At 46.9% G+C, this 26,239-nt stretch overlaps 1 protein-coding gene and 1 pseudogene across 1 annotated transcript in view; both read left to right on the forward strand.

Moving 5' to 3' along the window:
- The window catches only part of LOC135908754 (uncharacterized), a 157,414-nt pseudogene that overhangs the window by 40,591 nt on the left and 90,584 nt on the right, over positions 1–26,239 (forward strand).
- The window catches only part of DopEcR (G-protein coupled receptor DopEcR), a 258,527-nt gene continuing 235,681 nt past the window's right edge, over positions 3,394–26,239 (forward strand). The window contains exon 1 of the mRNA XM_070529160.1: positions 3,394–3,412. The gene's annotated coding sequence lies outside the window, so the exon portion shown is untranslated. The remainder of the gene's footprint in view (positions 3,413–26,239) is intronic.

Raw genomic sequence — 26,239 nt, forward strand, 5'->3', positions numbered from 1 at the left:
CTATTTCTGAATTTCTTATTTAATATGGATATCGTACATCAGTATCGATGTTCAAGCACTCCACGATGTACCGGTCGATGGTACGAACACTCTTGCTCTTCTAGAGATGCGGCACTTGACGCGGTGGAGTGATAGCGGATCTTGGCTTTTAAAATGCAAATGTAAACACCAACGCATCAGCACGTCGTACTATTCACATGGCCAAAATGTACACTGGAAAAGCATGTCAGAAGAGACTGCTCAAGTCCGGAGTGTGGTGGCTACATATGATCCCGTCCCTGAATGGATTTCGCGTCTGGACGCTTGTGTTTGTTTACCAGAATTTTGAACTGTCATTGGACTGTATACTTTCTGTGAATTTGTTTCTCTTGTATGATCATATGTGATGTAACTGTATCGGTTTGACAGTAACGATAATTCCATGCAATAAAGAAAAAAAAATGTCAGGGGTGGTGCAGTGGTAAGATGCCGGGCTCGGAATCGTGAGGTCGCAAGTTCGAATCCTCGGAGGAGACGTTTTTTTTTTCAAATTTTTTCTTTTATATGTTTCTTTTTTGTATTAACAAATTTACATAGCCTTAAGGAGGTGTCTGTCAATTTTTAATTAAATATTGATCAAGAACTACAGAACTTTCTACTACAGGCAACAGAACTACAGGCAACAGAACTACAGGCAACAGAACTACAGGCAACAGAACTACAGGCAACAGAACTACAGGCAACAGGACTACAGACAACAGAACTACAGAAACAACGTCCCAAAATACGACAGACTGTGAAAATTTCCTGTTGTGTTTTTCAACTGGTGTTCAGGTCAGAAATACCAGGTTTCTGTTGTTGAGTGCCATCTGTGCGGTTTAACCGAGCTCAGATTTGTCCACCTTGACTGATCTAAGAAGGCACCACTGGAGGTTAAATAATAATAATAATAATAATAATAATAATAATAATAATAATAATAATAATAATAATAATAATAATAATAATAATAATAATAATAATAATAATAATAATAATGATAATGTCTTTATTTGCGTCCCGTAACCTGCCGCGGCTGCTCAGTGGCTATGGTGTTAGGCTGCTGAGCACGAGGTCGCGGGATCGAATCCCGGCCACGGCGGCCGCATTTCGATGGGGGCGAAATGCGAAAACACCCGTGTACTTAGATTTAGGTGCACGTTAAAGAACCCCAGGTGGTCGAAATTTCCGGAGTCCTCCACTACGGCGTGCCTCACAATCAGAAAGTGGTTTTGTCACGTAAAACCGCATAATTTAATTTTTTTTGTGTGTCCCGTAAAAGTTTACGACACAGGAGACCTGCAGTAAAAGCTGTCATGAATGACAGCTTGACAAAGCCGTAGGCCCCCCATACACGGGGCAGTTACACAACGACAAAAAAGGCATATATTACATGGTCACATTTGAAATTACACATTCCGAGTGTACAATGTAACGTACACAAAAAATAAGGCAAAATAGAAATACAAATTGCAAGTTCACTCATACAATAAAACATCACGTCAACGACGCAGTAGTCACAAACAAATGCAGTTTCACTTATCTGCAAGAAATAACGGTAATACATACACAATGATGGTAAAGAGAAACAAAACAGATAAAGCACACATTATAAATTGAAAGAGGGAAAACGGAACCGTTCCCTCACCATGTATACTGTTAGGGATAACGGGGCAAAGAAAAACTTGCTTTGCAGTAACGAAAAGTTTAGAATGTAACTGCCTAGAATTTGTTAACATGCTGTCGAAGTTCTTTGAATGTTATATCTTCAAGTTTAACCTGCTCATTATTTATTCTATTAAATAACCTGGGTAATTTGTTCTGTAGTGTCTTTAGACCATACGTTGTTTTATAAGTTCTCACGTTCCAGGGCATAGTGTTACGTGTCAGGCGGGCAGAAGTGTTTTCCTGTAGGTTACACAGTAAAATAATTTACACCCTTGATGGTGAGAATTGCGAATCATAACACCCTTGAAGGGTGTTTTCATTCAAGAATCATCCCATCATCATGACTTTTTGCGAAGCATAGGGCAGTTCTAGATGCCATAACACCCTTTTACCCACCGAAAGGGTGTACTGACTAAGAATATTGGGGGTGGGTGCAAGGGTGCTTTTGTTTGTTTTTAGCACATTCACAAACATACAGTTGCACGAAGAGACGGCGTGTCCCACGGCACTAAAAACCAGTGGCGGATCCAGAAATGGGCCCTCCCCTACCCCAACCCCTTCCCCCCGAGACATGTCGGGCTTTCAGTGCCGACAAAACTCCTGAAGAGAGTCCCCCTCCGTTTCACTGTCTGTTTTGATAAGCCCTTTTTAAATATGTCCTGCGAAAAACCTGTTGCTGAAGCACTGCTATCTATTATGTCACAGTGTTCTAGGTGGCACACAGTTCTTAAATGTCATCACGCACAAATTCCGCGGAATCCAAAAGCGCGCACCTACTTTTTCTAGTATTGAACATTTAACCAAAAGAAAAATGTACAAAATGTTTTCAGCAAGGCAGAACTAGTGCAGCTCTTGCTTTTGGGACGCCAGGAATCTAGCAAAATGAAAAGGCCACGTGACAGCATACAGCTGGACGCGCCACAATTGCTCTAAATCAGTGCGGGCGTCTAGGTTTCTTTCAAGCATGACAAAACAGGCAGAAAAGGGTGCGACGAACCATACGCGGACAAAAGATACGCCGATTCGAGAAGCTTTGACCCCACCTGACCTTCTTTCGCCGAATCAATAACCCCAATTCGTTCTGCTTCTCTCAAGTTTATAAACAAGGTAGGTTCTGTTGTAGCGGCGGGTGCCGCCCAAGTACACGAACTGCTAGCAACCAAACAATCCCAGGTTTATTGCCACATACAGTCATATATATACACATAGCGACACTGGTGCCTCTGGCGGCAGGTGATCTCCAAACCGGAACCGAAACCACATATACAACATATTCCCTTTCTTATAAAAAAGACAGCTACATGGGTTAGTGATTTAGTAGTGGTAGTACGTTAGTGCTCTTTTACAGAATTATATTTACAGTAACAACAATGTGCTTGTCTTATGCACTTAATACAAAAATATAAAACAAAAAGGGGGAAACAAGATACAACTCCAGTTATGTCCATATTTCACAACGTCAGCAAACTCAACACTCGTGCAGATTGTGACAGGTTCATGTTCACTGCAAAACGTGTCTTTCTGTACTTTGTGTCCATAGCGGTCTGGAGGTCGTCTATTCCTTGATGGCTGTACCCTACGCTGAGGTCCCGATGCTTCTGAGAAACCACTGGCGGCAGGCGATGTCTCTTCCGGCTCACAGCCGGTCACTGGTGGCGTAGGCGGCTGCTTCGCAGCAGCCACAGCTGAAGTTCCGGTTGGCGCTTCTGAAACGGGTCTCTCCAAGGTAGGCGCTGAGCTGCTTTCCCTAGCGGTGTCATTTGTATCACTCCTTTCCCCCCACCCACAGATAGATGCAGAAGCTCGTGGTATCCTTGACAACTTTGAAGCGTTCCACGTTTTTCCATCATCAAGTTGGAAAGACGATTGCCCCTGCTTTCTTATCACTTTTCTTGGGCGGCTAAAAGCCAGGTCACCTTTAAAAGCAGTTGTTTGTCTGCGTACTCGTACAAGGTCACCAACATTCACTTTGGTTTCCCTTGCGGCCCTGCGAGCGTCTGTGTATAGTTTACTGGATTGCTGCTTTTGCTTCACCCGCTCGCGTAGGCGGTGGAGCTCTGAAGTAGGGTCGGTTGCAAATATTGCTGACGGATACCCAACGACATCGAGCCGAGTCCTTGGCAGACGTCCATGCAGGAGAAGTGCTGGAGCAACTGCAGTTGTGGCATGCGGCGTACAACGGTAAATGCCCAAGTATTCTGTTACCGTTTGGCGTAAGGGACGCTGCTCGAGTGTAGCCACTTGAACAAAGCTTTTAAAAACTCTATTGAACCGTTCTACCTGTCCGTTTGCTTGCGGGTAGTATACGGACGAATGCCGCAAACGGATGCCGCGATCCTGCAGAAAAGCTTGGAACTCTCGAGATGCAAACTGTGGCCCGTTATCGCAAACAATTTCCTCTGGGTAACCTTCACGTGCGAACACTGACACCAAGAAGCCTGTTACTGTGCGTGTTGTGGCTTGATTGCAAAAGTATACTTTGGGCCACTTAGAAAAGTAGTCGACCAGCGTGATCGCATATCGACAATCGTGTGGTGCTCTCTCAAATGGGCCAACAATGTCCATGCCAAGCTTTAGCCACGGTTCCTTTGGTAAGGGGACCGGGTTCAATGGTGCAGCCATAACCTTCGTGCTCTTGTCCGCTGCCTGGCATATACTACACGTTTGAATAGCTAGCTCGACTTGCCTGTCCATGGCATGGCCACCAAAATTTTTCTCGCAGACGTGCTTTCGTTCGTACAATTCCAGGGTGAGCCTCATGAGCAGCGGTAATTATCCGCGCTGTAAGTGATGCGGGAACCACAAGGCGTTCGCCACGCAAAATCAAATTGTCCACCACTGACAGTTCATCGCGAAGTTTGAGGAAAGGTTGAAGCTCACCCGGCAGAGATTTTTGCGCAGGCCAGGACGATTCAATGTAGGCCTTGATTCGTTGCAGTGTGCTGTCTTCCGACTGGGCCTGTTCAAACTCTTCCCTGGTAATGCAAGAAGATATAAGGGCAACTGATACAGTTTCATCTGGTAAAGTCTCTTCTTCCTGAGGAGGTGACGCAGGGAGACGAGAGAGCGCATCTGCTACTCGATTTTTCGAACCCTTCCGGTACTTTACTGTATAGTTGTACTGCAGTAGGCGCTCCGCCCACCGTGCTATCCGCAAAGGACGCCTTCCTGGCCCTTGAGTAGACAGCAATGCGACCAAGGCTTGATGGTCAGTAAGCAACGTGAAATGGCGTCCCCACAAGTAAACATGCCACTTCTCGCACGCCCAAACACATGCAAGCGCTTCGCGTTCTCCTACTGAATATCTCCTCTCTGCAGATGAAAGCGCTCGAGAAGCAAAGGCGACAGTGTGTAGTTTCTCTCCCTCCACCTGTTGGAGAGCCGCTCCAAGCCCACAGTCTGAAGCGTCAGTGGAAACAACTGGAAGAGATGCATCGAACATCCGCAGGACTATGTTGGACGCAAGTGCCTCTTTGATCTTTCGAAAACTGGAGTCTACCTCGCCAGACCAAACAAATGGTTGCCCCTTTCGAAGCAGAACGCGCATCGGTTCAACCATATCGGCAAAGTTGGGAACGAACCTAGAGTAGTATTCGACCAGTCCCAGGAACGATCGAAGGCTGGCTGTATTGGTGGGTGCTGGTGTATCCTTCATGGAAGCAACCTTTTCCTCCAGCGGAACAATGCCACTTGCTGTGATCCTGTGACCCAAAAATGAAAGTTCCTGCGGATCGAAGATACATTTGCTGTTCAGTTTGAGTCCTGCCTCTTTAATGCGTTGAAGTACGGCTGCAAGGTTATCTGTGTGCTCCTGCCGGCCCCGCCCGAAGACTATAATGTCATCTATATACAAGAGCACGCCCTTACATCCTTGCAGGACTTTGGACATCATACTCTGAAATGCAGAAGGCGCGGAAGCCAGTCCGAAGCACACTCGTTTAAAACGAAAGAGGCCTTCGTGAGTTATAAATGCAGTCAAATCGCGACTCGCAGGGTGAAGCATGACCTGGTGGTAAGCTGATGCGACGTCTAGCTTAGAAAAATTTGTAGCCCCCACTAAACTATGCAATAGCTCTTCTGTATGAGGAAGGGGAAAGCTGTCTATTACGACAGCTTTGTTTGCTTGTCGAAGTTCTACACAGAGGCGAATACCTCCCTCTTCTTAACGACCACAATGGGTGACACCCATTCAGATGCCTCCACCCTCTCTATCACGTCCAGATTTTCCAAACGATGGAGCTCTTCCGAGACCAATGGTCGTAGCGAGAGCGGAAGGCGCCGAAGTTTGGATTGCACTGGCTGCACCGTGGATCGAGTTTTGACGTGATGCACAAAACCTTTCGCGAGGCCAAGGCCTGGATCGAAAAGAGATCCAAACTCGCCAACTAATTCCTTTGGGAGGTTACTATCCTGCACGGCTTTCGTCGGGTCAAGGCGGTGTTCCCTTCGAGAATTAGAAGTTAGCGTCGTTTCAAGGCATTGCAGAGATGACCCATCAATCTGTAGACCGAGGGCCTTGATGGCATCGATACCCAAGAGTGAGGTGCCTTGTTCTACGACGTAGAAAAGAAGGCTTGTTGTGCTAGCTTTGTACGTAACGTCAGCGAAGAAACAGCCACGAACCGGAATTGGCTGTTTTGAATAGTCCAGTAACCGAACAGTCGAGGCCAAAAGTGCTTGGCCTTCGAAATACTGCTTAAAAAGATCGTGTGCAACAATGGAAACTGACGACCCATCTGCGCGGGTACAGCGTTCACTAAGCAGCAACCGTCCGCGACGCACGTACTACCTCGCATACACCGCCGGAATTTCGCCTGGAGTTTCCCTACAATTTCTATCCCAAGAGTAAAAAAAATCAGGCGAATGTCGACTATAGCTTGACTTATACAATGACAATATGGGGATGAAACAATCTCATAATCTTGTACAGTACGTGTCGCACACACGTAAGAACGTAGGCTGACCCAAATGAAAACAAATGGGACAGGAAATAACACTGAAGTAGCTCGGCTGGCCAACCACCATGTGTGAGAGGTACTGCCATTGAGATACAAATGCAGGGGTGAAAGCTGCAAAGGAAACTTTGGAGCAGCTACGGGAGCAGAAAATTTTGCACTTTAGAGCAGTAAACACGCGTTTTGGAGCAGCATAGTGAAGGTCAATATTAGTGAAACGCATACGAAGAAAAGGTGTTCCTTATTCGACTTTGCAGAACACTATTAGGTTGCGGCAGATGAGTTCTGCGGAAGATTGCATAGCGAGCAAAATTCATGACAGGGTACATTGTCATCGACATGACTGTAGTATGCAGCTACAAGGAAACGCATACAGTTTTCTCAGAATGCAGCATAAGATTACATACCGGATGTGCAAACTGAATATTTGCCTAGAAAAAAAATAACCGTGGGCTTTCCGTTCATAGGCTTGTGCTATGCTAGTCGAGTGTGTTCTTTTTAATTGTGAATAAGCAACTAATATTTAATTCCAGTGAAATAACATTTATTACCTTACTTATTCAATGAGGCGCAAATGCAAAGGTTGTGTAATACGTGAAGAAATGACCTATAACAACGTATATAGCGAACATGCCTTTTTTTCTGACAGAACAAGAGTGGAAAAGAAAAAGCCTCGGAATTTTTTAAAATCCACGTGACAACGCATATAAGTGGCCTCAGACGTTATTATTATTCTTATTACATTATTAGTGCATTGTATATATTGCGAAAGCGCAAACCTGTGTCACGGTCTTATAACCGTTGGCGAAGCGAACCGTTACAAGATCGCGCTACTTCGCGGCGCGTGATAGGGACGGCAGCTGTGCGCCAAAAGCTGCTGACGCAGCGAGAAAGAAGCGCGGCCGCTCGTTCCACGAGGTGGGCGCCGAGATTGGTGCAGTCTTCGGTGCGCAGAAGTGTTGTCTCAGTCACAGCGTCTTTTCCTGCGTTCTTTTTTACAGCGAAGCTCTTTACTTGACGCACCTGTATGAATGAGCCGCATGCGTGGTCTCATAGGGGGGCTATCTGGGCTGGCTGAACAAAACGCTGCAGGAGAAAGGCAGAGAGCTGAGAAAGCTGAACAAAACGCCGCAGAAAGAAAGGAACGAGAGGAATAGAGAGCTCACAAAGTAAAGCCAAAAGAACTAGACGTGCAGCGGGATGTGACCAGGAAATCAGCAAATAACCTCTCAATAAATTAAAACAAAAACGTTAAGGTGAAGCAGAATTAAAAATAAGCGACCTCATGGCGTCGTACAAAGTGAACGATGTCATGGGATTGTTTGTCGTTACTTTTGAACGAAGCTGCGAGAAAAACTGGCTGGCACTACAAAGATGGCCAGAACAGATTCTGACCGATCTTCCTGGCGAAGCAACCGAAATAATTGCAAGGCTAACGAGAGACGACGCAGATGACTATCAGAAAGTAAAAGCTGCGTTGCTAAGGGAATATCGGCTCTCAGCCGAGGCTATATGCCGTCATTTTCGGGAGGCTGTTAGAACACCGGGCGAGTCTTTTCAAGATTTTGCTTACAAGATCAAAGCCAATTTAATTACGTGGCTGAAAGGGGAAGATGCATTCGGCTGTCATGACAAGGTTGTTCAATTAATCTAAATGGAGCAGTTCTACGGGTCCTTGAGTGAAGAGATGCGCCTGTGGATTCAAGATAGATCGGGCGAAAAAGGGTTCGAACGTGCTGCAGTGCTGGCAGACGAATTCGCCGCACGTCGCGAATCCGAGAAAACAGACGTCAGCCCGTTCACTCAATTCAGCCAAGAGGGAAACAGGCGCCCTATTCACAGCCAAAAAGCTGGAGGTGGGACAAAAGACGTGCAGATAGATGATTTAGGAAAGATTAACGGTGCAGTGAAAGACGAAAAAAAAAACGCGTTGAGGTCTAGAAAACTGGGCGTCAGTTTTCGTTGCCAAGAGCCTGGACACTTTGCGATCGGCTGTCGGAAGCCTAGAATTGTTTTTTCTTTCGTGAATGGCGACGACCACAACTTGATGCTCTTAGAATCTACCTTCGCGACCTAGCAGTGAATGGAATTTCGTGCAAGGAAGTTGAAGACTAAGCTGGCGACAATGAATATTGACCACGCTGCGTATGTGAAACCTGGGTATTTCACCGGGGAATGTGCGGGGATTCGGCAGGTGGTTGAGGTGAATAGTGTTTGCATGTCCATAGCTACCATGAAGAATCAGGACCCCTTTGGACTATTGCTGACTGAAGCCGCAGTATCGCCAAATCTGTCGAAACATTATCCCTACCTATTTTCGAATCTCTCGGAAATGCTGTTGAAGAAAAAAGGTGTGCGTTTTGGCGACCCTATGGTCCAAGCTCTCCCGCCTTCCACGGCTCAGGAGATAGCGGCGGAGATAAAGCACAGTAACTTAGCGAATATGCCTCGTGGCATGGACACTCAGGAAGAGCAGCACATAGTGAAAGCGGTGGAGGATGCGCCAGCGAGGAGGCTTCCGCGTCAGTGAGAATACCGCAGCAAGGACTATCAGAGGAACTAGGTACTACTTTGGGTGCTGCCACATTCGGAAAGCTGTTTAAACGTACTGAAGGCTGTTGAAGAAAGAATCGCGGCGGAAGAAGACAGCAATTACGTTGCGATAATAGAAACGGAGGACGTTCCTCGCGGAGACGAGTCCTGTTTAAGCAACCCTGAAAGGGTCAAGGAGGCGCTGAAAAACTCCCTCGTACCTCGGCACTTGAGCGACGTTCCGGAATTGTCAAAAGGACAGGAGAAGGCTATGGCGTTCCAGAAGGGCAGGAACCCGACGCTCGAGAATTTCAAAGGCACATTGGGTGACCGCCTGGCACGGAAAAACATTTTCAGACGGTGTAAGTTAAAACGAGCAAAGTATTCGGCGCAGCGAGAAATTGACAAATACGCCACACCACAGCCCATTGGGCAAGGGAATAGGCCATCGCGCAGAACATCAAAAGGTTTGTTGTGGCGGTTGAGAAAACGCAGCCGTCGCCTAACAACAAATAAGACGCACCTCTGCTAGTAGGGGTGTTGCTGAAAGGTTCAACCTGACTGAGTCATGCACGTACGAACAGGGCCAGTCAGGCAGTCACTGCAGTGGAATGCGCGAGTGAGGACAAAGGGAGAATGGCTATTCTTCCCGCGTTTACGGCTTCCCCTTCAGGGACAAAAGGGCGAGGGCACACAAAGCGACAGGCAACGGTAGAGGGCAGTGTGTGTCTGGTGGCATTTGTTGCTGTCGGCGAAGTCCAAAGGCTTTCAGTCTGCGACCCAAGCCAGGGCTCATTAAGATATAGTAATTGTCGAATTGGGCGCATCCATAACTTTGTTGTTTGTATTACAGCTGGCACACATCTCCGATTCAGCTGCTAGAAAAAGCTAACTTAGAAACACTTCAACTAAGACGTCATCGTGATAGGTTGAAATATATGTATTTAATATATCATGACAATCTGCGTATCAATAAGTAATTGTACATTCAACAGGTTACTCGTCGTATTTATCAAATAAATAAATAAATAAATAAATAAATAGAGCACGATGCATTTTTTCGTTTGTTAGTTATTAATAACTTATTAGTTTGAATTTCAAAGGTTTCGCGTTATGCTCAGAGTTTCTTTGTATTGTTTGTTGTACGAGCCAGTCACAAAAGTGCACAGCCGGTTTTGCGACATTGATGACTCGTGGTCGCGCTAATTTTTGCAGATAAGCGTTCACATTGGACGTTTGTAGAAACAAACATTTTTGTTTAATTCAACGCTTACAGAGTAAATGCGTTTATCGGTCACCATTGTAGAAGTTTCATTCGCTGAATCGCGTTTGGAGAAGCAATCTTTGTTTTTCTTGCTCCTAGGTAGTACTTTTTTACGTTTTAAATGCCAGTATATGAATCAATTTAATTTAGAGTTGAAGCGGTCAGCAGAGCCCATTACTTTTTGCATTATAGGCGTGGTAGTGGAAGGTAGCATTGACCGAACGAGTAACTTACCACGCGGCTTTTACCCGTTTAAACAACTTCAATACGCTCTCACTCTTGCGATAACCGTGGCTTTATCGGGAAAGAGAAACAAGAAACGTTAGGCATTAGGTTGCTTGAAATACGCACTGAAGTCTGGGTTTCTCCTTCGTTGCTTATCTGTATCTCGACCAAGAACTGCATGTACGATTCTGATAGGATTTTATGTGAACAACGCGTGAACCTGGCACTTCTCAAAGTTACTTGGGTGCTCTCTGTGTGTTATGCCTTGGGCTTGACGTGGTTTATTTCCAAAAGATGTCACCTGGCCCGCCTTGGAACGATTGGCGAAACGAAACAGAGGCGCGGGATCTACCGGTCTCTTCGAGGTGCTTGGACGCTGCAGCACCTTCGAGACCTCCTGTGGTGGCAGACGGGTTGTTATGATCGACCTCTCAAGTGCGGGAGACATTCAGTTGTGCTTCCTCATGACGAGATCATTTGCCTCGTCCCAGAAAAGGCTGTTAACTTCAGCCTGGACTTTCCCTTCTCAAGTCTGGGAAAGATTCAAGCGGCCGTTCCCATGTCGAGATGATTTCCCTCGTCCTAGAAAAGGCGGTTTTGATCAGCCTGGGCTTCGACCTCTCAAGTGTGGGAAACATTCAAGCGGGCGTTCCAGTATAGAGATAATTTCCGTGTTCCCAGAAAAAGTGTCACTCCTCTACGGCCTGAGTAGACGCAAAGGGGAGGACCCAAAGGAGAAAACACGAAGGTGAAGAACTCATCGAACTTCACAGCCTGACAAAGGCACTGACACTCCCATAAGTTCCCCAAGTTTTGCAAGGACACATCGACGACCACGAGACCTAGAGGGGTTATTTAAGGGCCGTCCTGGCCCTCGTGTTAGAAAGAACCACTCGATACCCGGATAGAGTCACAACCATGTAACACTGAAGTGAATACATTCTTCTCAACTTTTATTGCGATAGCAATTATATGGACACTCCAGGCGCATTTCTGCCGTCGGCATCCCCTTCGCCGTGAAGTTCCCTATGAGTGGCTCACCCCCACACGGAAGCGTGTGGGGGTGAGCCAGCGAACGCGGTTCATTATCGCGTACACGAGCGAGGAACGCTGCCCTGATGCGTGCCCTCCTGTCACGCACGAGGCAGGGCGGTGAAGCGAGGGGTGAGGGATGTTCTTCACCGGCGGCTGCTAGGGTGCAGCGATGTCCTCCTTGCCCGCCGCTCCGTACATAGTGGAGACAACCGCGGCGTCTTCTGCGGCGTTGGGCACGCGAATGGCGGACGCCTTAGCAGATGCCTTTGGCGGACGCCGTAGGGACGCGTAGTCGGCGCTCGTGTGTCTTAAAAGCAATCTGCGACGTGGCCAAAGTACGCTCCCGCGCGGGCCTCATCTTCAAAGCCATCTGCGATATTTGCAGAGTGCGGGTAGTTCCGGTAGCTACGTTTGCGTGGTGCTTTCGATGTTCCGTTCGCGTTGAAGTGAGAGATACAGGAAGGTCCATCCGCTTGCTGCTGCCGCGATTCCTCACTTTGACAGCGAGTATCCGCTTTCATCGAGCGAGATGTGTTCATGTTTACCTGTGCGAGCTTGACACCGTGCTGGTTAATTTGGTTAAAACACGTTGGTGGGCTAGTTCGTTTGAATCCATGATAGAATGTGTAAGCACGACGGAACAAGGACGTCGAAAGAAGCAGACACACAAAGACTTTGCTGTCTCTGTGTCTATTTCTTTCGACGTCATCTTTGAGACACGCTTTGTCACAAAGTGCGTGCCCGCGCCCCTCTCGAGTTGGCCGCCATTGCCGCCGCAGCCCCAACGCCGCTTGCACGGCGATCGGGAAGAGGGACAATTTCTCCCGAGCTCGCCGGGCCGGTTGGTCACGTGGGTCGCCGGAGTGTTAGAAGTTGTCAACTTGGCTAAATCCAAAACGTAGATATTCTCGTACTGCAAGAAACTTATATCCATAGGCTAGGCCAGATCAGCCACTTTGACAGGATTTTTCGCACCAGAACTTTCTGGAGTTATGGCCACTCGGGAAGCCGGGGTACGGCCATCGATTTGATGCTGAATTTCGACGGCCTTGTTCTTTGTCATGCCTGGGATGCCGAGGGCCGTATCTTGTCGGTTGATCTTGATTTTGGCATTCAAATTGTTAATGTTTATGGTCCAAACCAGACTAGGGATAAGAGAGAGTTCTTCGCTGCATTAGAACCTTACTTGGTAGGTCCCTCTTGGCTAATCCTTATAGGCGACTTCAACTGTGTGTTTGAATAGGTTGATCGCGTTTCCTGTAGAGGGACTCCAAAAGTTAAAGATAAGCGTGGAAATACTGTACTGCGAGAGCTCGTCGATGGGCTGGGACTGGTCGATGCTTGGCGCGTGCTTCGTCCTGGACAGTCAGGAAGGACTTGGACAGGAAGGGGCTTGCAGAGCCGCATCGATCGTTTTTACATCTCGTCGTCACTTGCTCCCAGTACGCATTCTTCTTGGTTGATTGCTTCTGCTCTCAGCGACCACAGCTTCCTAATTCTGCGATTCACCGATTCTAGCATAGTATCGCAAGGGAAGAGACGGTGGCGCTTAAATCCACGTCTCCTAAAAGACAGACAGGCAACCGCAGAGGTATCACTCATTCTCTTTCGATCACTTCATAACGAAGCAAATTTAAGTGGCACATAATGGGATGACGTGAATGTCAGAGTGGCATGAGTGCTTCAGGTCTTGCGGCAAGCGTCAAGCGCGCGAGGAGCATGAGGAAATTAAAATTGTCTCCGAAGCGATCCTCCTGCTTTCGAGGCCACTGTCCGGCGGGCCTGGTGTTGCTCCGGCACTGGCCTCACTCCGAAAGGAACTTCGGATTCTCCTGCAGCGACGCTGGGATGGCTTGAGGGCCACATCCCGAGCAGAGCTGTGGGAAATGAAAGCGTGGTGCAGCAGAAACGTCCTACGTAGGCATCTTTCAAAGAAGAGCACAACTATCTCTTCCCTAGTAGAGCCAAGTAATGGCAGCATAATCGATTCGCCAGAACGAGTACTTGCACTGGCGAGGCAGCTTTACATAACCTTGTATGCCGAACCAGCTGCCTCTCCAGATGTCTTTCCTTTTGCTTCACCAGCTGAGCCGCCGCAAGTATGTGACTCAGCCATAGATAAGGACGAGCTATTTTCGGCTTTGAAGTCTATGAAGCGCATTCTCACTCCAGGATCCGATGGTGTGACAGTCGAATTTTATGTTAAATTTTCGACACTGTTAGGGAAGCCGTTCACATCACTGGTGAACAGGCTACTCAGCGAAGGGACCTTGTAAGCGTCTCAACGAGAGGGGCTAATCACTCTCCTTTCTAAGGACGAGTCGAGGAGCTCCGATCTGAGGGCATGGCGTCCAATCAGGCTTCTGAACTGCGATTATAAGCTCATAGCAAAGTGTCTGTGTATGCGACTCACGCCAGTACTCAACATTGTTTTGGGTCCATACCAAGCATGTAGTGTCCAGGGGCGCTCTCCTCAGCTTCATGATTTAGCAGTAAGGGACATTCTCCTGTGGGCGAATACTAGGAAACTTCCAGGTATGATTTGCTCCTTCGATCAGGAGAAGGCTTTCGACATCATTAGCCATAGGTACCTTTTCCGTGTTCTGGAAGAGGCTGGTTGTAGTGTGAGTTTTCGACAGATGGTCCAAGCTTTGTATTCTCGACCGACTTCTGCTGTTCTCATATGGGACCGCGTCTCGGAGGCGTTTATTGTGGGACGTGGTGTAGGGCAGGAGGACCCTCTCTCACCTGCCATCTACGTACTCGCTTTTGAACCGCTTCTGCAGAGGTTGTCCTGTGATAGCAGAATTGGCAGGTTCCTCCGCCCACCAGGTTCCCCTCCGGTTGCACTCTTTGCCTATGCGGATGACTTGTCCATTGTCGTCCCGGAAGAGGCATCAGCTTGCGGCGTCTTGGATGTCATGGACAGTTACTGCAGGGCGAGCGGTCCAAGGTTTAATAGGTCGAAAAGTGCAGCCATGTACTTTAACTTCACTCCATCCAGTCCGCAGCCCATTCATGGTCTCCCCTTGAAAACGTGGCTGCGTATTCTAGGTTTCCTATTCGAACCAGATGGTCTCTCTCATGAAAACTGGCAACAGGCTAAGGAGAAGCTTGAAACTAGGATTCAGGAATTCAGCGCGTTGTCATGCCCACTGACTGCTCGAGCGACAATCCTTCGCTCACTTCTGTTTTCCTTCCTGTCGTATGTGGCGTGTGTGTCTCCTGTTCCAACCCGATGCAAGCTTATCTTGGAGAGGGTCCTCTTTCGCTTCCTCTGGAACGGTACAACTGGTTATGTAGCTAGGCGGGTGCTCAAGTTACCCAGGGATAAGAAAGGACTAGGAATTCCCGACCTGGGCATCGTGGCTACTGCACTACACGTCAGGTGGACGCATGTCGCTCTTTACTTCCTTTTTTCTTAGCACCCGACTCCGCTTGTTTTCGCAGAGCACATTTTCCCACTGTGTGCCTCGCTCAGATTCCCCGTCCACCATTGATGCGGTGGCTGCCAACTCTTTGGCAAGTCTCCACTAGGTTCACCCCGGCATCGACGTAGTTTCAACTCCACTCCAAGAATAAGTCGATTTCCTCTCCCCAGGTCTCTTACCCCGCACTGCCAAATGTATGATGTCCATACGCAGGCCAAACTGGAAGCTCGTCATGGCCAGGTTCCTCAATTCTAGGCGAGCTATGTTCATGTATCGCCTGGCGCGAGGGTGCCTGCCGTTCAGCTACAGGCACTTCGGTTCATACTTCGGCACTTCGGCTACAGGACTCGGTTCATATTGTAACGACGTTAATAAAACGACGATATTTATTAAGGGCGAACTTGTTCCCACAAGTAAAAGTCACTGCGGTCGTGAAGAAATCCTTGGCAGTCGCGTTCTCAAAACTGGCTTTGAACCGTCTTCCTCTTTCCTCTCGCGTGACACCTCGTGCGCGTGGCGCATGCGAGCCGGGTCCAACCGGCTGCCCGTGCCATGAAGATCGCTGCCTGTTGTTGCTGAACAACACCGCGGTACGGCGCGCACAGTGTCTAATACAAAGGGCGCGCAACCTGAATGTCACCAAGTTTTTCGCGGCATTATCCCCCTCCTTACCGCATCGGCCCGATGCGTGACAGGAAACAGGGGCTCCTATGGGCTGTCTTTTTTTGTTCATGACCTCTCCTGGTAGAGTTTCATGCGGACAACATGCACAACTTCCGTGGATTTGCGCCTTCTTGGGCTCTCGTGTCCAGCAGATTTCACTCCGTTAGTGACGTCGCTTATACGACGAAGTATTTCGTAAGGGCTGAAGTATCGGCACAGAAGGTTTTCAGACAGTCCACGGTGTCGCACTAGGGTCCACACCCACACCTTGTCACCGGGCTGGTAATGAGCTTCACTAGGGCGCTGGTTGTACCGGCTAGAGTCGATGCGTTGTTGGCGGTGTGTTCGGTACCTTGCCATCTGTCGTGCCTCCTCGGCTCTTTGCAAGAAATCATCTAGGTCAGATGAGTTATCGTTTTCTTCATCTAAGGGCAACATAGCATCCAAAGTTGTGGTTACTGCTCGGCCGAATACAAGTTCAAACGGGGCGACTCGTGTTGTTTCTTGAACAGCCGTATTATATGCGAAGGTGATGTACGGCAAAATTTCGTCCCACAGCCTATGTTCAACGTCGATATACACCGAAAGCATGTGAGTCAGTGTTCTGTTGAGGCGTTCAGTTAAACCGTTTGTCTGAGGGTGGTACGCCATAGTGCTCCTATGATCAGTGTACGTCATTTGCAAGAAGCATTTCATTAGGTCCGCAGTAAAGGCCGTTCCACGATCGGTAATAACAACTGTGGGAGCACCATGCCTGAGCACGATATTGTGAACAAAGAATTTTGCAACTTCGACAGCCGTTGCAATGTACAGGGAATCAGTTTCTGCGTAACGGGTCAGATAATCCGTGGCCACAACTATCCACTTTATGCCTAAAGATGATGTTGGGAACGGTCCAAGGAGGTCCATACCGACTTGTTGGAATGGGGCTTTTGGTGGCTCAATTGGGTGTAGGAGGCCTGCCGGTTTTACGGATGAAGTCTTGCGCCTTTGACACTCGCGACAAGTCTTGACGTAGTGCTGCACTGATGCTAATAACTTGGGCCAGTAGTATTTCAGACCAATCCCTGCGCATGTACGGCTCACGCCCATGTGTCCAGATGTCGGTTCATCGTGACATGCATGCAAAATTTCTTCTCGCATAGATGTGGGTACGACAAGTAAAAACTTTGTCTCGCTGTTCTCGAAGTTTCTCTTGTAAAGGACACTTCCTCGCAGATAAAACGAGGATAGCCTTCTCGAAAAAATTACGCGGGATTTGAACGTCGAGTCCCTACAGGCGCTGTATAAGTGGAAGCAATTCCGGGTCATCGCGTTGGTGTTGAGCAATATGTGACGCGTCAACATTGCCAAGGAACGGGAAATCCTCTTCTTCTGACACAGTTGTCCCGAGGGGTGCGCGTGACAAGCAGTCGGCATCGCTGTGTTTCCTCCCGGAACGGTATACGACAGTAATGTCATACTCTTGAAGCCTAAGGTTCCATGTTGCTAGTCGTCCGGATGGATCCTTGAGATTCGCCAGCCAGCAAAACGAATAGTGATCACTGACTGCTCTGAATGGTCTACCATAGAGGTAGGGCCGAAATTTACATATTGCCCAATTGACTGCAAGGCACTCTTTCTCGGTTGCGGAGTAGTTTGCCTCTGCTTTCGAGAGCTTACGGCTGGCATAAGCAATTACTTTCTCCTGGCCGTTATGCCACTGGAATAGTATGGCACCGAGGCCGACGTTACTCGCATCGGTATGAACTTCAGTGTCGGCTGTGTCATCAAAATGGGCAAGGATTGGAGAAGCTTGCAGGCGTCTCCTTAACTCGTCAAAGGCGTCTTGTTGTTCGCTTTTCCACATGAAAGGTTCATCTAAGACATGAAAGGTTCTAAACATCTAAACATGAAAGGTTCAACATAAGAAACGTCGCACAGAGTTTTTGTCTGTGGGTGTCGGGAACCTCGCAACAGGTGCTGTTCTTTCGGCATCTGGCCGAACGCCGTCAGCACTGTTGACGTGTCCGAGAAATCGAAGTTCATCGAAGCCGAATCGACGTTTCTCCGACTTAATGGTCATGTCTGCTGCGCGAATAGCTTCTAATACTACTCGCAGGCGCTCTACATGGTGGTCAAATGCGGTGTAAAATACGACCACATCATCCAAATATACTAAGCACGACTGCCATTTCAATCCTTCGAGCACAGAGTCCATCACTCGCTGGAACGTGGCGGGCGCGGAACAGAGGCCGAATGGAAGCGCTTTAACTTCGTAGAGGCCATCAGGGGTTACGAATGCTGTGTTTTCACGGTCCCGCTCATCCACCTCTACTTGCTAATATCCACTCTTGAGATCCAGGGAGGTCATCCAGGTGGGGAAAACCACGTTGCACAAAAAAATACTGAGATCAAAAGCTAGCAGTTCAACTTCCTAACCTTCTGAAAGACTACCGCTTGGTATTGGACCTGCTAGATTCTGGAATTTCAAAGCAAATCTTTAAGAAAACGGTAAAAGAATTGTTACTATCCGAAGACTAATAGAAATGTTCAACTACAGGTATTGAAAATTTCGTACATGTCTTTTTCTCGTTGTTGTGGTTGTTGTTCTTCGAAAATTGTGTAAACTTTAACCTTTCAACTACACGTATAGAACATTTCGTACATGTTTTTTTTCCTGTTGTTGTGCTTCAAGTGATTAGAAAACTGTGTAAACTTTAACCTTTTTTCTTTCTTCTTACGCGAATTGTGTGCTCAAGTGTTGGAAAATGTGTACTATATTAATTTCATGTGTGACCTCCTTAAAGCCTGCCACTGCCGTTTTGCTACGAATGAACGGATGGCACGGCCTAGTCAGGCAAATGTTTGCCTTTACCCATGTCCCTTAAGACAATCTGTTCATTGCCTTAAATAAATCAATAAAGAAAGAAAAAAAGAAGGAGAGACAGAAAAAAAAACTTTGCACATTGGAGCCGATCTAACGTATCGCCGATACGTGGAAGGGGGTGTACATTCCGCTTGGTTACGCTGTTCAATTTACGGTAGTCGACGTAGAATCGAAGTGTGTTACCTTTTTTCTTAACGAGCACTACGGGAGACGCGCATGGACTGCTGGAAGGCTGAATAACGTCATCAGAAAACATCTCCACTACTTGCTTCTTGATGATGTCCCTTTCTTTTGGTGAAACTCGATACAGCTGCTGGCATACCCGTCTGGTGGCGTCCTCTGTTATAATTCTGTGCTTTGCAAGAGACGTGCGCCGTACCTCCGAGGAAGTCGAGAAGCAGTCGGAAAAATTCTTGATCAGGGCATATATCTGTTTCTTTTGGGCCTCCGGGAGTCTCGGGTTGACGGTAATTGATCTGTCGACACTGCAGGTCTCGGGAAGGGCAGTTGACGGTGTCGTCAGGCTGCATAATTCGGTCGCTACACAGAACTCGTGAAAATAAGCAATAGCTGTTCCTTTTGCGATGTGTTGGAATGCATTTCCGAAATTCGTAAGCGCGACATTTGCACGGCCACCTTCCAAGTGAACAAGCCCCCGAGCCACGCAACTGCCTTTGTTGAAGCGGAGCTCTACGTTTCCATCCGCTATGCCTTCGCGGTCGTAAAATGTTTCATTCTCCACACGAACCATTACACTGCAGCGTGGTGGCACAGTTACATCATCATCAACGACGCGCAGTGCAGCAAGACGTCGGTCCTCCGATGCTTCCACAAGTATAGCTTGTTCTGTCAAGAAAGACACACTGGACCTACATAGGTTAATTATGGCGCTGTTAGCTTGTAGAAAATCCTTCCCAATATAAGTTCCCGTGAACATTCTGGCAGTACAATAAAGTCAGAAACGTAAGTGAAGCCTTTTGTCGTAAGTCTTGCGGTGCATCGGCCAAGGGGCGTAATAAGATGACCACCTGGGGTGCGTATCTGCGGTCCAGTCCACTGTGCCACAATTTTTTCAGGTGCTTCGCAATCTTGAAGCTTATCACCGAATAATCAGTGCCGGTGTCGACTAAGGCGTTCAGCACGCATCCATCTATTGTCAACCGCAAATCTGATGTAATCGTTTCGTTCCTGCACCTATTTACTGGAATTATCTCGTCATCGCACCGGAACCGCGTTGGAGGATCTTCGTAACCCTGGTAATCAGCGGCCTCACCTCCACAGGTCCCTTGCTTCAGTTTTCCTGGAGTGGGCTTGCTGAACGACGCCTAGGCAATCTTGAAGAAGCGCGTGGACTAGGCGATCGGTTGCGCATGGGCGACGTTTACCGTGGTTGATGTTGACGAGGAGAAATGGAGCTTTGGCGCGTGGACAAATATTCTTCGATCTCTGCTGGCCGTTCACCATTTCGGGGGCATGGTGCACTTAGGGGAAAACCCCTTAATCCAGCTTGACGGTACGGGCAGAACCTATACAGGTGACCCGTTACTCCGCAGTGAAAACACATAGGCCTGCGCTCGTGGTCACGCCAGACGTCACTTTTCCAGGGCCTTCGTTCCACAACACGAGGTGCACTACGTGCTGAAGGCGGATAGGCAGCCGGTGGTTCCAGCAGACGAGGTGCACTGCGTACTGTCGGCGGGTAGGGAGTGGTCGTCGCAACTGCTCCATTACTGTGTACAGAGGGTTGCCCGAGTACGTCGGCGTACATTGGGGTGCGCCGCATCGGCTGTGGCTCACGCTCTGGATCCCGTATGACGTTCCTCAGTTCGTCCCGGACAACGTGGACGATAGATAGTGCAGTTGGAGCCTGAGGTGTCTGCCACTTGTTGAGCTCTTCCCTGATCACTGACGGGACGAGCTCCCGCAGGGCTTGTAGGTCGTTTGGCAGGCCTCCAGGGAAGACATGGGCAGGTGCACAGCTTGCCTCACGGTTGTATTGCCGAGCCCGTTGTTCCAGCGTATTTTCGATGGTCGTTGTTTCGCATCTGTACTCCGCGACCGTGCGCGGTGGGTTGCGGACGAGAACTGCGAAGAGTTCCTTCTTTACTCCACGCGTGAGATGGCGCAGCTTCTTATCTTAACTCATGGTGGGATCAGCACGCTTGAACAGGCGGGACATGCCCTCGATGTACATCGCCACGTTCTCGTTTGTGAGCTGGTTCCTGGCTTGAAGTGCAATTCCCGCCTTTCCTTTACGATCCGTGCTGGCGTACGTTGCTAGCAGTTGTCGTCGAAATTCCTCCCATGAGGAAAAAGAGGGTCCGTGGTTTTCATACTACGTTTTTGCGAAGTCTTCCAAAGCGAAATATACTTTAAGGAGCTTCTGTCTCTCATTCCAGTCATTAAAGCTCGCCACTCTCTCGAACAAATCCAACCAATCTTCCACGTCTTCGAACGAGTCACCATGGAATGTTGGCGGCTTGCGAGGTCGGCTTACGACTAGCTGTGCCGGTGTTACCTGGCTAGTCATTATGGCGGCGTCCGTTGCCTGAGTTTCTTTTGGCATGAAGAGAAGAGGGCCGAATTTGGGCGAGTCACTTCGAAGACGGCGGCTGGTCTGCTGGTGCACAGGTGGCAGTTCCACGGGATGGACTCGCTGGTTGTCGGGACTACGATGACTTCCGGGCAAACCACTAGTGAACAAAATATGAAAAAAAAGTCTCAATATATACATACATACATATAAACATGGTATATAATACATGGTCCTTGGAATCATGGGCATGAACCAGTGATTGATTTAGGAAAATTATTAGGTGTCAGTTTTCGTATATTAGGATGAAGCTGATTCCACAATTCAATGGACGGGGGAAAAAACCTATATTTGAATTTGTCAGTGCGGGCGTACAGGAGTGTTATATTTAGTGGGTGAAAATTCCGTGTATTAGACGCTTTAACAAATTTAATGTATTCCAAGGATGAGCAACATTCAGAGTTAACAGTGGTGTAAAACAGTTTAGACTTTCTACATTAGGCCGCTCTACTAGCGAAGATAGGTTGAAACAGGGAAGGTTAGAAGAGGGGAAGAAGTCCTTGTCGTAACTGTGGTATATAAATCGAATAGCTTTTGTTGGACGGATTCGAGTTTTTTTGTGTAGCATTTCAAGTATGGATTCCAAATAGCACACCCGTAATCCAAGATGGGCCTCACTAGGGTTTTATAAGTGTGCAATTTGGTTTCTTCGGGGGCTGAGCGCAGAGAACGCGTTAGGTAGCCTAGACGTGCTGGAGCTTTAGAACAGGTTGCTTCAATATGTTTGGACCAGGATAAATTGTGTGTGCATAGAATGCCAAGGTACTTATATTCAGAAACGTTTTCTAGTGGAATACCACTGAAATAATAAGGAAGACGCAGTTGTGTAGTACGTGTCGAGAAGGACATTGAGGCAGTTTTGCGAAAATTTATGTTCATCAATTTATTTCAAATCAGGGTGGCTCGTAGGCTTACGTGGGGAAGCGGTGTGGAAGAAAAATAAGAACCACCCAATCATTCTAATCTTGCCGGTCTCTAGCAAATTCGTAGAGGGCCATCTCAACGAGCGGATCAATCCGTTCTGTCGAGGCACTCCTAGCATCAGGGCTGAGCCATAGCAGGTGGCGTATACTTGGCGTGTGCATGATTAAAACACGGGCACGGCCTTCGTTTGCCAGCGGCAGAGCAAGACCAGTGCATGCTTACTGCACTGCCAACTGCTTGAGACGACTGGCGCGTGCACGGGCGGGGGCCACCAACTGGTGCCACGTGGCAGCCAGCGCTTTGATAGGCGCCGCCTTCGCTCGCATCCCTCAGTCCTCCTGCCAGACGACGCTCAGTCGCATTGTACGCCCACGCTCGCGTCAAACACAGCCACTTGCTTGTTACCAGAAGAAAACGGTGCTTTGCATAGCGTGCATCACTGCCTGATATCTGTATGTTTTTGTTTTCTTTCTTGATTCGCTCATGTTAGCGCCACTCCGAGCGAAGGTACAGCCTTACTTAAGATATGAATAATATTCGGATCCCATCTGAGATCGGCACAAATGTGGAATTTATAAAACATGAGGTAACACGTTTCTATTGGCTCTGTAAGATGCAGTCAAAGCTGCTTTCTTATTGGTCGTTGATATACCAGCACATTATGAAAAATTTATATGCTTCAAATTGTAGCTTTTGCTGATGATAAATGGCATTTATCTCTGAATACACGACGCAAACATTGGCAGACCATCTACATAGGGCCATATAAAGGTATGTGATTGGCAATATAATTTATACAAAGCAGGAACAATGCCCACTCGAGCACAGAGCCATGTCATACGCCTGGAACCACGCGTATCATTTTTGAACCGGTATTTAAAAAAAAATACATATTGTTGCCGTTGAGAGAGGCAACTTCTAGGCATAGCTCTGTAACGCATACCAGAGCTTTAGAAGCAGTTCGGCAGGTGAATCGCGTCGAATGCTTTGGCGAAAACGAACAAACTTGCACGGTAGAAAAATACCGAAACGTTTGTAACGCCTTGTTGAGACAGGGACGAAAGTGAATGTTTGTATGAACATTGGAATGTGTTTATAAATAATGCGCTCCAGGAATATAAAGCTATGTACACGGCAAAACTATTGCACGATAGTTGGATAACTTCTGTTGCCTCCTTGTTTCAATGCCGACATTATAGTGTGTCCAGTCGTCCAGTCAGCGATCGATTAAGGATGACAAGGAATGCTCTCTTTACATACCAGTGACAAATTTGTGTCGTCTGCTAGAGCGGACTTGCGCTCATTCATTTGTCATCGCCGGTATTGGCCTCGGAGGTTTCGTTTTTTTTTTAGAAGAGGGAGTGCTTTATACTTAAAACATTTTGGTCTTGCGCCATTGTGACAAGGTAATGCAGATTCAAAAGGCTCAGAAATTATTACAACTCATAATGTAATTCCAAGTGCTCATGTTGTTTTTAAGGAAGGTGTCAATACTTGGTGCCGTTGGAGTCATAGCCTGTGAAAGTTGCTTGAGTAATTTTTATTGAACTGCTTAAACGGAACTTCATAAAGGTTTCTTCTTTTTTAATTTTTGTGATGGTGGGAGAACGCACAGACTTGTTCACATAAGTTCAATTTACGAGTATCCTTGTTCATTTTCAGACGATTGATTTCTCTTTGAAATGGATAATTCGTCGAGTAATGCACTTACTGGAAGCGTTGCCTTTTTTTTTTGTTTAATGGAACAAAAAGATGAATATACGCATTTACAGTATTTTAAGCACATCGCATTCAGGTCGCAGGAATTATTCTGAACACTGTAACATGGTTGCTCATAAGCTAGTGATATATATTATTTTAAGATAACAATGTCATCGGCGGAAGAGAAATGTAGCACCTGCGTCATGTCCCGCATTTTCTTTGTTTTCTTTATGCTATACTGAACTAAGCCAGAATAACGATCAGAATTAAGACCCCAAATATCGCATTTCACCCGGAATCCTATTTATCGCAGAAGCAAGCTGTAAACATGACACAGCGTTGCCCTGAATGTTTGATCGTCAACTTACTGCAGCAAATAAAAACGAAACGGAATTCAACAAGCTATTATAGTTATTACAAAAATCAGTGATTCCTGCAGGAAGTGAAGGCTGGTTAGTTAAAATCACCGCAAAGGACAAATTATACATCTCGAGTTGTTTGTGAAGTGATGCATTCGCTCAAGTCCTCCAGAACTGCTGCACTTCATCCTGGCGAGCCACACGGGTATAGATGACGCGTATGATGAAACGCAGGGAACAAAAAAATAATAATAATTTACAGAGCAAAGCCTCGACACCAAGTGACTCGGTCATGCTCGCCGTTCCTAGACCACTTCTAAACACCACCGGAACATGCGTCTCCAGTTCTATTGCGGTATACGTGATACGTTGGCGTTACAAATAAACTATTGAATATATCTTTAGTTCTAACGGATTGGGGGAGACAAGGAAGAAGAGCCCCCTGTGACCACAAGACATGGGCAGTGCGGAGCTGCCGCGTGTTTTTGACAATACAAAAATAGACAGTTTTGCAAGAATGCATGCGAAGCACTAAGTGAAAAGTGAGTAGTTGCGCGTAGAGAAGTTGCACAACCTTTCACACATCACAGAGGGGAAAAACTGCATATCTATACACACATCTATATAATATCAGTCTAAACAAGAAGCTGTACACTCAAATAACCTGCACTCCTGAGATAGCCGACCATATATACATAAATATTAGTCCTGCTGATTAAGTCGAGCAAATTCTGATGGGGTAAGGGCACATATATCAATTCCACATATATAAATTCGAGATTTGGTGTAAGCATTTAACCCTGGTAAGTTGTTTTTTAACATTTGTGAGCTGTAATTAGTTCTAAAGCGGTGCACTGTCCAGGGTTCTGTGTTTCTTGTGAAACGTGAGGGGACACGTTCTTGTAAACATGATAATTTAACAAGGGAGATATCGCTTTTCCTGTTAACGTTATAAAACTTCTGCAAAAGTAGACGCCTACGAATTTCGTGCCCTGTGATAATTTTGAACTTGTTAAATAAATGCTTGGTGTGTGTATCGTACGGAACATTTGCGAGGACGCGTACTGTCCTTTTCTGTAATAAAAATAATTTGTTTAAATTCGTATCAGCTGTGCTCCATACGAGGTCACAATAATTTACATGAGAGGCAATTAAGGCGTTATATCATAGTACTTTAACTGATGTAGGAAGAAGGTAACGGTTTCGGCTTATTATACCTGTTATCTGACTCGCTTTTTGCGTTACAGAGTTTACATGGCCATTTCGAAGCAGCGATGAAGAAAAATGCAAACCTAGGATTTTGATGCTTTCTGAAACTTCAATCTGAGCATTATTATAGACTATGCCATGTAGTAAAGGGGAGGTGCTTCCTTCGGGACGAAAAATTATAGCTTTAGTTTTGGTTGGATTGACACATAAACAGTTTTGCTTAGACCACGTACTAAATTTTAGGAGCACTTCATTTGATATTGTGATAAGCTCGGTGTAAGAACGTGATATTAGAAATATGCTGGTGTCGTCTGCGTCAACGAAAAATTTTACATTGAAAAGAAATATTTACAATACCCTTAATATAGAGATTAAAAAGCAAAGGACCGAGAATGCTGCCTTGGGGTACTCCAGAAAGTATAAATCTTTCTTGGGACCTGAAGTTATTTATCTGTACATATTGGCGTCTATGTGGAACATACGAGGGCTTCAAGAGGAAGTCCTCTAACTCACAACGATTGAGCTCATGAAAAAGAATATTGTGGCTAATATAATCGAACGCTTTACTCAAATCTACAAATAAACCGAGAGTGAGGAGCTCGTTTTGTTATCATAACCATAATCATGAAACTGTGTTTCTGTAGGAGCAACTAAAGCCACTTTATGAATGGCAATCACGTGCACATGATCTATTCCTTCGTTCGAAATACTTGTGTAGTTTAGGTTTAGAAGGTTTTGAAAAGTGCAGCTACCTTGCGGTGATCTCTGCGTGTGCTTCGGAATGACAACTTAT

The sequence above is a fragment of the Dermacentor albipictus genome, unplaced genomic scaffold (genome assembly GCF_038994185.2).
Source record: "Dermacentor albipictus isolate Rhodes 1998 colony unplaced genomic scaffold, USDA_Dalb.pri_finalv2 scaffold_18, whole genome shotgun sequence".
Taxonomy (NCBI): Eukaryota; Metazoa; Arthropoda; class Arachnida; order Ixodida; family Ixodidae; genus Dermacentor; species Dermacentor albipictus.